We start from the raw sequence: 11,892 nt of genomic DNA, 5'->3' as shown, positions 1-11,892 counted from the left end.
AAAACATAAGTAATGAATGAATGGTTAGTAATGAGTGACTTGGAACTTACTTTTTTATTTTATTTTCTCCATATACAGAAGAATCACACAATTGTGTAATGCACTGTAGAAATGTAGCATTATTATATTAATTATATAATATATAAATTATAAATGACAATTTTTTTCTCAATGGCTTTTTAATTGTACAAAAATCATATCAACCAGTTGCCAGCAGAGTGCATTTCTCAAACACAAAAATTTTTCAAAAAATACAATTGGATTACTTGCAAAAGCCCGTGACTTGCCCATAATCCTTAGTTTATCTTTCTTATCTTTATTCAGAATGAGAAGAGAAATACTTGTGTGTAGTTTACAAAGGTAGTAGTTGACCATGTGGTGGTGTGATATAGGAAAAAAAAAAAAAGACTGTTTTTAAAGCACACACTAACACACATGGAAAAAAAAAAAAAAAAAAAAAAAAATTAGAAAGAATTTATTATTTAGATAGAATAGAACATGCAGCATTGCATTGTATGGGAACAATACAAGTCTTTTTCTTCCTCCCTCCCAACATTCCTGTCTGTCGGGAACAACTCATCCACATCCCACATCAGGAGGATTTACTTTACTTAAAAAAAGAAAGAAAAGAATCTTTTGAATGTCTGTCTCATCAGGTCTCAGTGTGTGTTGTGATGTCCTCACATGCTGCATCCATGGCAGCCAACAGGATCATCTGAGTATGTGTCATGCATATCAAACATTCCACCTCTCTAAGTAGAGTAGAAGATTCAGATGGATTAAGGGGGGAATAATAGGGTGGCAGAAATTCCATCAGCATCCTGAAGTGAACCACAAATCTTGGCCTGATGGTGTTGGGTTCAGTTAATTAGGGACACAAAATTAGAACACAGACAAAGACTTTCAATGGTTAAAAAGCAGATTTGATGGTTAGCAGGGCAGGCAGAGGGAGCAGGAATATCAGCTTGACAGGCAGACAGAAAAAAACAGCAGAAACATCAGGAATGGGAGAAGCATAGCCAATATGACAGGTTGTGTTTGAGTGATGGAAACTCATATTATTCCAAATTAACATATATTTTGTCGAATCATCTCTAATCAGTCCCTCTCATCATCATGGATGAGATCCCCGTAGAGGGTGTCTAAGAAGGTGAGGAGATGCTGTGTGTTGTATGGCCCTATAATTGGAATACAAGTTAGCACACCATGCTCTGAGATAGCAGCTCACAGTGGTTTTCCCTCCTTGTTGGCCTGACACATTGACAATACCTCTTTGGCTGACGACATTTCAACCACACCTTCTGCCTTTGGCCAAGTTGAAGCCAGCCTCATCCAGGTAAATGAAGTTTTGAGGTGGTGCAATTGATTTCAGCTCCATTACATGCTATATCTCAGAAGATACAAAATGAGTTTTATGAATTACATGTATTTTCCTTTTGGACAAGATACAGTTACATTAAATGTATACATATTGCATGTTCTTTTCTATAGCCATAGCAGATGTGTACAGGTCATACTGTGCTGTATATCACTATACAATGTTGTATTTTTTACTGTATGCAAATAGATATTTTACATTGACATAGTGGTACCATAGCTCCTTCATTCTGTCACCACTCCTTTGAAATGGTACATGGTACAGCTGTTTCATGCTCATCTGGTGTCTTTTCAGCACCATGTCGATAGTTGAGATGCTAACAGATTTGATGTTTCAAAGACACTGTGGTCTTCTGGTACTGGTACTCTGTTTCTCCCTGGTCTAATGGCACTATTTGCTATGACCGTTGTACAGCACATGACCATTGTGAGAAGTGGCCCTCTGCCACTCCTGTGAAGTAGTCTTGCAGTCCTATGTGGGAAAAATACAGTAATGCAAAACAAGATTGAGTAAGATTTCAAAAAATATGTTACTGTGTATATAAACTGTATATATACACACATACAGGGGACAAATTAAAGGAAAAACCAACGTAAAATATCTTAGCTGTTGGGCCACCACATGCCACCAAAACAGCTTCAGTGCGCCTTGGCATTGATTCTAAAGGTTTCTGGAACTCTACTGGAGGGATATATGAGCTGTTGACCACAGTTTCTGACCCTATTTACTGATGTCTTTTGTATAGATCTAAATGCAGATGTCACTTTGGTCACTATTCCTATTGAAACACGAGCCAGTTGAGCAGTCTTTGTGACCAAAGCTCCTGCCATCCATGCACCCACAATGAACCCTCTTTCAAAATTAGATCTTTTCCTCTTGCCATCGTGATACAAAATCAGAATCAACCAGGCCTGCTCAACGTTTTATACATGCCACAGATTGGATGCATTGGACTGTGTAGAAGCATCTTCATTCATCATGTTTCGCTACTCATTTATTCAGTTCTTCCTTTAATTTGTCATCCATTTGTATTATTGTTGACTGAGGAGAAAAAAAAAAAATTATATATATATATCTATCTCTCTCTCTCTAGATATATAGATAGATATCTAGATATATAGATAGATATCTAGATATATAGATAGATATCTAGATATATAGATAGATATCTATAGATAGATATCTAGATCTATAGATAGATATCTAGATATATAGATAGATATCTAGATCTATAGATAGATATCTAGATATATAGATAGATATCTAGATATATAGATAGATATCTAGATAGATATCTATAGATAGATATCTAGATATCTAGATAGATATCTATAGATAGATATCTAGATATCTAGATAGATATCTATAGATAGATATCTAGATATCTAGATATCTAGATATATATAGATAGATATCTATAGATAGATATCTAGATATCTAGATAGATATCTATAGATAGATATCTAGATATATAGATAGATATCTATAGATAGATATCTAGATATATAGATAGATATCTATAGATAGATATCTAGATATATAGATAGATATCTATAGATAGATATCTAGATATATAGATAGATATCTATAGATATCTAGATATATAGATAGATATCTATAGATATCTAGATATATAGATAGATATCTCTATCTCTATCTCTATATATATCTATATCTATATCTATATATCTATCTCTATATCTATATATAGTCCAACTGGATGGACTTTTGGGAGGCGATACACCGGAGGGCCGTCTCCATCTCCTGATTGTAGCTCTCCGACTGGCCATTTGGTTTGGGGATGGAAGCCGGAGGAGAGGCTGACAGATGCCCCAAGCAGCCTGCAAAACTCCTTCCAGAAACGTGAGGCGAACTGGGGACCCCGGTCAGACACAACATCCTGAGGAAGACCATGGAGCCGAAACACATGAAACAGGACTGCCTCCGCTGTCTCCTTGGCGGAGGGCAGCCTAGGCAGGGCAATAAAGTGAGCCATCTTGGAGAACCGGTCAACGACAGTGAGGATGACCGTCTTGCCCTCGCAGGGAGGCAGCCCAGTGACAAAGTCCATGGACACATGAGACCAGGGGCGTTGTGGAACCGGCAAAGGCCTGAGTAGACCAGTAGGGGGGCGTCGGGAGACCTTGCTGCGGGCACAAACAGAACAGGCAGAGACAAAATCCCGGGTATCCTCCCTAAGGGAGGGCCACCAGAAGCGTTGAGTTATAAAACTCAATGTTCTACTCACCCCAGGATGACAGCTAAGAGGAGAGGAGTGCCCTCATTGCAGGACTCTGGAACGGAGCAGGTCTGGAACAAAGAGCCGACCAGGAGGACAGCCATCAGGAACCTGGGCCTCCGAAAGGGCGTGCTGGACCTCCTGCTCAAATCCCAGGTCACCGCTGCGACCCCACAGTCAGGGGGCAAAATGGGGGCTGCATCCTGAGGGCGGTCTCCTGCCTCAAACTGCCTTGAAAGGGCATCTGGTTCCAGGGTGATAAGAGGGTGAAGTTAAATCTGGTAAAAAACAACGCCCACCTGGCCTGCCTGGAGTTGAGCCTCTTAGCTCCACAGATGTACTCCAGGTTTTTGTGGTCAGTCCAGACTAGGAATGGTTGCTCTGCCCCCTCCAACCAATGCCTCCACTCCTCCAAAGCCAACTTCACAGCCAGCGGCTCCCGATTCCCCACGTCGTAGTTGCGCTCGGCGGCGGAGAGTTTCCTGGAGAAAAAGGCACAGGGGTGAACCTTATTGTCCTTGGCAGAGCGTTGCGAGAGAATGGCCCCGACCCCCACATCACAGGCGTCCACCTCCACGATGAACTGGAGCTTGGAGTCGGGCATCTGCAAAATAGGTGACGAGGAGAACTGGGACAGGAGGGCACAGAAGGCTGCCTCAGCCTCAGGAGACCTGGAGAACTTAGATTTTGAGGAGGTGAGGGCATGTAGAGGCGCTGCGACCTGACTGAAGTTCCGGATGAAACAGCGATAAAAGTTGGCAAAACCCAGAAAGCGCTGGAGCTGTTTCCGGTTGGTGGGGACAGGCCAGTTTAAAACAGCCTTGACGTTTTCTGGGTCCATCTGGATCAGTCCTGGTGAAATCACGAGCCCGAGGAATGACACTGTGGTCTGGTGAAAATCACACTTCTCCGCCTTCACAAATAACTGATGCTGGAGCAGCCGCGGCAACATCCGACGGACATGACCCACATGTTCCTCTTCGGACTGGGAGAAGATCAGAATGTCATCCAGGTAAACAAACACGCAGACATTCAGCATATCTCTGAGGACATCGTTCACCATTGACTGAAAAACAGCTGGGGTGTTTGTAAGTCCAAATGGCATCACCAAATACTCATAATCACCACTGGGTGTGTTGAATGCGGTTTTCCACTCGTCCCCTTCACGAATACGGACGAGGTGGTAAGCGTTGCGGAGGTCCAGCTTAGTGAAGATGTGGGCCCCTTGAAGCTCAAAGGCAGATGACAGGAGAGGAAGTGGGTAACGGTTCTTCACTGTGATGTCGTTCAGGCCACGATAATCAATACAAGGACGAAGGGTCTCATCCTTCTTTTCCACAAAGAAAAATCCAGATCCTGCAGGGGAAGAGGAAGGACGGATGATCCCCGCAGACAGCGCCCTCTGCATGTAGTCATCCATGGCCTCTCTCTCAGGACGGGAGAGGGAGTACAGACGATCCTTGGGTGGAGCTGCACCAGGGAGGAGCTCTATGGCACAGTCGTATGGGCGATGTGGTGGCAAGGACGTGGCACGAACCTTATTAAAAACCTCCTTCAGGTCTAGGTAGACTTCAGGCACCCTGGACAGGTCTGGAAACTCTGAAGAGGAATCAGCAGGCGGGGAAACCGACAGAGAAGACAAACAGGAAGACTGACAAGTAGAACTCCACTGTAACACTCTCCCAGTAGACCAATTCACGAGAGGGTTGTGTTTACACAGCCAGGGATAACCCAGGATAAGGGGGTATTGAGACTCAATAATAAAAAATGAAATGTCTGTGAGTACCTGACATCAACAGAGACAGAGGAGGGGTCTGGTCTGTGACCCAGTTGAGCAGGTGACCATCGAGAGCGCTGGCCCGGCGTGGCTTGGACAAAGGATGGAGTTGCAGATTCAGCTGGTGGGCGAGGTTCAGATCCATGAAGTTCTCGTCTGCCCCGCCCCAGAGTCAATGAAGGCTGTAAGGGTCAGGGAATTCTTGGGAGAAGTGATGAGCTGAACAGGGGTCAAGGAGCGTGCTGGTGTAGAGGCAGTCACCGTGTCGCTCACCAGTAGGCCTCCGGTTACTGGTGAGCCAGGCCTTTTACCGGGCAATGAGCCAGGAAGTGCCCCATTTCCCCACAGTAGAGGCACAGTCCTTCACGTTGGCGGCGCTGGCGTTCCTGTTGGCTCAGACCGGTACGACCAAGCTGCATAGGTTCCTCCTTGGGACTAAAAGGCGCAGATCCAGGGCCTGTAGCTCCTTAGCCGCTCTCGTTCCTGCATCCGGTTGTCAATCTTAATAGCAAGTTCCACAAGACACTCATAACTTGTAGGAAGATCAACCATGGTAAGTCTATCCTTTATATCTTCAGAGAGACTCAGGAAAAGTGTCTGCAAGTGCTTCGTCGTTCCACTGACTCTCCGCAGCCAGAGTGAAATCTGATGGCATGATCAAATACACGGCTTCTACCTTGCTTGAGATTACCAAGTGCACGGGCTGCCTCACGGCCCAGGACAGGTTGACCAAAAACCCGACCCAAAGCAGCAGAAAAAGTAGCTGCAGAGTCACAGGTAGAATAATGTCTCTGCCACTCAGCCGTGGCCCACTCACGTGCTCGCCCCGTGAGATTAGTGATCATAAAGGCTACTTTAGAACGCTATGTGGCAAAGGTAAGAGGCTGCAGTTCAAAAGTTAGCGAGCAAAGAGTCAAAAATGAGCAGCACGTTTCAGGAGTGCCATCATACCTTTCGATGGGGGGTGCTCTGGGTTCTGAAAAATGAACTGGAGGATCCCTGGGTATTGGAGGTGGAGCAGGAACAGCTGGGCCTGTTGTAGCAGAAGACATGGAATCCAGACGAGTAACCACTTGGCAAGTCTGGGCAGCCAGGGCTTGTAGCTGCTCAGACAATGACTGAACTCCCGGTCCCAGGCTGGAAACTGCCCACTCCAAATCGGTGAGACGCTTCCCTTGAGCTCCCAGAGCACAACAAAAATTCTCTCCCTCCGCTGGGTCCGACATGGCCAGATTGTACTGTAAGGGCAGGTGTGTGTGGATCCAAGTGCAAGAGAGAGAGAGTCAGGCAGAAGTGCAATGTCCAAAATCCAAATCTTTAATCCGAGAGACGTAGCAGAGGTCAAAATACCAGGAGTCAGTTAAACCAGGTAACAAGGCAGATCAGGAACAGGCAGAATCGAGGGTCACAAAAATACCGGAAAAACAGATCATACACAGGGAATCAATCAGGACTAAATGCGAGAGAGCTTGAACACAAGGGTAACAAAGACAATCTGGCAAGGCATGAAAAATGAGGCGGGGTTTAAATACACAGGAAACAAGACACAGGTGAAAGACATTAAGGTGGAGACAGTAATCAAAACAGGCGGGAAAAACCAGGAAGTAAAACAAACAGTAACACAACAGAACCAAGAGTTCAAAATTAAACAGGAAATGACTACAGATCCTGACAAGTATGGGCATATATAGTTTAAATATGTACACAAGTTCAAAGTATATACATAATGTACACAGATACATTGTGTGTAACTGTAAGAGAATACCTTTGTAAACTGATTTTTGCAGTGCAGATTAATCCTTGGGTTTTTATCTAAACTGTCACTAAAGTTGTTAGACTGATGCTTGGGCATTTCTCTTGATTATGAATGCCAAGAGGCACAGGGATTTTATACATGCAGACATACATACATACATACATACATACATACATACATACATAGCGGCTGTGTCCATGGGCTGTGACTGGTTTTAGCCACACCCATTCATTTTTGATTTTAAAGTAAGCTTGCATCCCTCTCGCTAATGGCCGCATGGTGAGTAAATAAGTAGCATCATTTAGAAGGAAATGTGTTCAAAAGTCTATTTTCTGCAATTAAGCTATTTAGGTGTTGTTGCAGAAAATATAGTTTTTATGTGTGTACAACTGTACAGAACTGTGCTAGCTAACCATGTACTGACTAGCAATTGGGACAGGCTCAAAATTATGTAATATTGTCACTACCGAAACAGTCATGACCAAAATGTGGTGAGGTTTTGGTTGTGACATGATTGTAAGTAACAAAAGGGAACACTTTATCCTTTATTTGGGGGATATAAACAAAATTTGAGCACAGTTATGCTAACCAAAATTACTTTAGTATAAACTCCATGTCAGTTAAAAATGGTTTAAATACCAGATGAAATATAATACTTATTTAAAGGTGCAGTCCATGATTGAAAGGTCTTTGATTTGAGCCCAACAGCAAATCAAATTACAACCCTCCTTTCTGTGCTTCTGAGGCAACGTGTTCATTGGCTCAAATAGTGTATGGCTCGAGCCGTGCCACTTTGTTTCCCATTAGAGACCCAGGACTGTCTATGAACACCAGAGTGTTTTTGACCGCACACACAGAACAGTCAGCTGGAGGACCGTGAGGATATATTCACGGAAAGCCAGCTTTGTGGTTTCTGCTGTTACTGACTCATCGTTATTAACTAAATCATTGCTTTTGCCTTTTGTGTGTGATAAATAGTGGAGATTTCATCAGTCCAGTCTGTTCGTTTCATCTATAAACATCTGCACTTAGCTTCAAAAAGTGTCTTCAACGACGGTGTTCTATAAAATTCTATCTATAATTCTATAATATTCCTATTCCAACATCCAATGGCACCACAAAGCATGTTTTTTCCTTATTCCAATAATCATAGAGTATTCCTTATTACTTATGTAACAGTGACATCTGCTCCAAATTGGTTGGGAACAATCAAAGACTACGCCTTTACGTCAGTACATCATATTAGTGTGGCTTGTACAGAAAGAAGTGAATAAAAATACACAGGAAATCCAATCTGCAATAAGACATTGTCACTGTAATTAAAAAAAAACAAAAACTGTCAGATGTGTGTCTGCTATATGTGCTGGCCGCAGCATTTATGTGTTATTTTTATTAACATAAAATTTTGACAGTCTGATTCAGCTGTTGCAAACAAAATATTGTTGTCACTACCGAAACATTACTGTCACTACCAAACATATGCAGTCACTACTGAAACATGGCATGTTTTGTCAAAAATAAAGTATATTGAGTTATCAACTAAGATGTTATGATAGTTTTAATATACACTGAACCAAACACTAATTAATTCTTAACTTTGAAGTCAGTATGATAAATTTTATGCCCTTTACAAAGACAGATTAGATTCAAAATATAATGAATCTCATAATATACACACAAAAAAAAAAAAACTCCTGAAGATACAATATAAGAATTAACTGTACAATTATGAGAATATGTACTTTGGATATTATACAATTTGTATAAATAAAAAAAAGTTTGGAGGAGAAAGAAGTTTATTTCAAGTCCTCCGGGATGGCAGATGAGCCTGGACAATTGATCCCACTGCAGCACCTTTGGACGGAGCAGGACAGGGACGAAGAGGGGATTCTGTGGACATCTGTTGGGAAACTGAGCCCCCTCCAGTGACCAGCTCATCTCACTCTCAATGTACCAAGTCACAGCTCCAATCACACAGGCAGGTGGCAGGATGGTAGTGGGGCCCCTGGGAGAGTCATCGGGTTCGAACTGGCGAGAGAGGGTGTGGTGTTCCTGGAGCTGAGGTGATAAGACAGGGTGAAGTTAAAACGGTTGAAAAACCAGAGTCCACTTGGCTTGGCGTGAGTTCAACCTCCTGGCCGTTCTGATGTACTCCAGATTCTTATGGTTGGTCCACAATAGGAATGGCAGTTCAGCCCCTTTCAACCAGTTTCTCCGCTCGTCTGATGCCAACCTGACAGTCAACATCTCCTGGCTACCCACATCATAGTTTCCTTCTGCTGGGGACAATTTTCTGGAAAAGAAAAGCACATGGACCAACCGTGTTGTCTATGGGGAAGCATTGTGAAACAACTGCCCCCACCCCCACATCCGAGGCATCAACCTCGCTGATGATTTCAAACTTGTGGTCTGGCATGGTGAGGAGACAAACTGGTATTTCAGGGTGTTGAGGGCCTCTTCATCTTGAGTGTTCCACAGACACTTAGAACCAGGAGAATTTAGGGCATGTGAAGGGGCTGCTATGGAACTGTAATTCCTGATGAAATATCTGTAGAAGTTAGCAAACCCCAAATATCTCTGCAGTTGCTTGCGGTTAGTGGGTATCGGCCAGTCAGCAATAGCACTTGGCAGGGTCCATTTGGATATTTCCAGGCGACACGATGAATCCCGGGAAGGAGACTGACTGCTGGTGAAATTCAGACTTCACCTTGACAAACAGCTTATTCTCCAACAGCCACTGAAGAACCTGTTGGACATGCTGCACATACTCCTCTTTACTCTTAGAAAGAGAAAAATAAATAAATTAAAAAAAAAAAAAAAATTGTGTTTATTGTCCAGATAGACAGACACAAAGCAATCAAGCATATCATGAAGAATGTCATTCACTAGGCAGTGGAAGACTGTTGGGGCATTAGTAAGTCCAAAAAGCATCACCATGTACTCTTAATGGCCACTAGGGGTTTTGCATTTCTGAGATTGAGTTTAGTGAAAATGGTGGCCCTGTTTTTAATGGTGATGTCATTGAGGCCCCTGTAGTTGATACACAGATGCAGAGTCATGTCCTTTTCCACAAAGAAAAATCCAACACCAGCAAGAGATGAAGAAGGGCAGATTATGCCAGCAGCTAAGGAGTTCTGGATGTATTGATTCATGGCTTCTCTCTCCAGGATGAACAGGGAGTAGAGGCAGCCTTTGGGAGGAAAAGCCCCAGGGAGGAGTGACACATGGCAGAGGAGACGACAATCCAAGGCCTGGACCACCAGGGGAGATGGGAGAGGCTCTAGTTGCAGCTGGAGCTGGTGACTGAGGCCTTGATCCATGAAGCTTTCATCAGCTCCAGAGTCCAAGAAAGCAGCCACGGGGAAACCGAGGGAGATACTGGTTGTGCATGGGGACTGTCTTGAAGAGGAAATTCAGATCACAAGCAACCCTTCAGTCACTGATGAGCCCAGCTTTTTACTGGATATACTACCAGGAAATGTCATAGGAGATCACAGTAGATACATCTTCCCTCCCTCCCTGGCGCTGTCGGTCCTCAGGAGAAAGACGGGTGCAGCCCACCTGCATTGGTGCCTCCTTTCCCACAGGAGGTGCTGAACCTTCCTCACTGGGTCCTACAACAGGATTGGACTGACGTTTGGTCTGAGGCAAGGAAGTGGACTGCCCCCATTGGACTGGAGGTGTCCCCTCGATTTAACTCTTCTCTTTCTGTCTTTCAAAGAGACTCTTATCTATCTTGATAGCTAGTGAAACCGGTGAGTCTAAGTCCGTGGGTAAGTGAAATGGTGCTACATGATCTTTGATCTCAGCAGAGAGGCTGTTGCAGGAATATATATATATATATATATATAAATATATATATATAGAGTCCAAAAACGAATGGCGTGGTCTGCCACTCCACTGTTTAAAGCCTCTGAAAGAGCTTTGAGGGACTGGAAAACGGAAGATTGTCTGTCCCACCCGGTTGTGGCCCTTTCCCATGCCCTACCAGTGAGGTTGGTGATCATGAAGGCAACATGTGAATCTTCTGTGGGGAAATGATGATGGCTGTAGGCCAAACATCAGGGAGCAGAGAAACAAAAAGGAACAGCAGGTCCCAGAATCACCATCATACCTTTCGATGGATTGAACATATGGTACATGGTGAGGGACTAGCTGGAGATCAGGCATTGTCAGCAGGAGCAGGAGGGGTCGCGGTGGCTGCCGCTTGAGCTTGGTGGTCGAGTCACACTGAAACCAGCTGTGTCTGGGCTGTAAGCACTTGGAGAGGCTCGTTCATGGTAGCTTCCAAGGTGTCTTGGCACACATGGAGCTTGGTCAACTCCTGTTCTTGGTCTGGCAGTTGCTGCTTTTGAGAACAGAGGGTGGTGCAGAGAGTGCCATTCTCTGCCAAGTCTGTCATGGCCAGATTGTACTGCAACAACTCTGGTAGGAACAAAGACTCAGATGCAGAGAAACGCATTGGAGGCAAGGTTGAGTTTAAAAAGGCAAAGTCTTTACTGATGATTCAAAAGGTCATTCACAGGTAGGCACTCCCAAAAAAGCAAACAAAGCAGGCAGGGAGTTGGCAAAAATCCATAAATAAAAAAGATGAAAAGCATAAAAGCAAACACACAAAAAAAAAAAATGCTAGATAGCAGTGAACACACAAGGGAACAACAACAATCTGGCAAACAGGGAAGTATATATACACAGGAATGACTGCGAGGAACATCAGAGGAAGATGAGTAATTGGCAACAGG

Source organism: Xiphias gladius, chromosome 14 (genome assembly GCF_016859285.1).
Source record: "Xiphias gladius isolate SHS-SW01 ecotype Sanya breed wild chromosome 14, ASM1685928v1, whole genome shotgun sequence".
In the NCBI taxonomy this organism is placed as follows: domain Eukaryota; kingdom Metazoa; phylum Chordata; class Actinopteri; order Istiophoriformes; family Xiphiidae; genus Xiphias; species Xiphias gladius.
Note: the sequence above shows the minus strand (reverse complement) of the source record.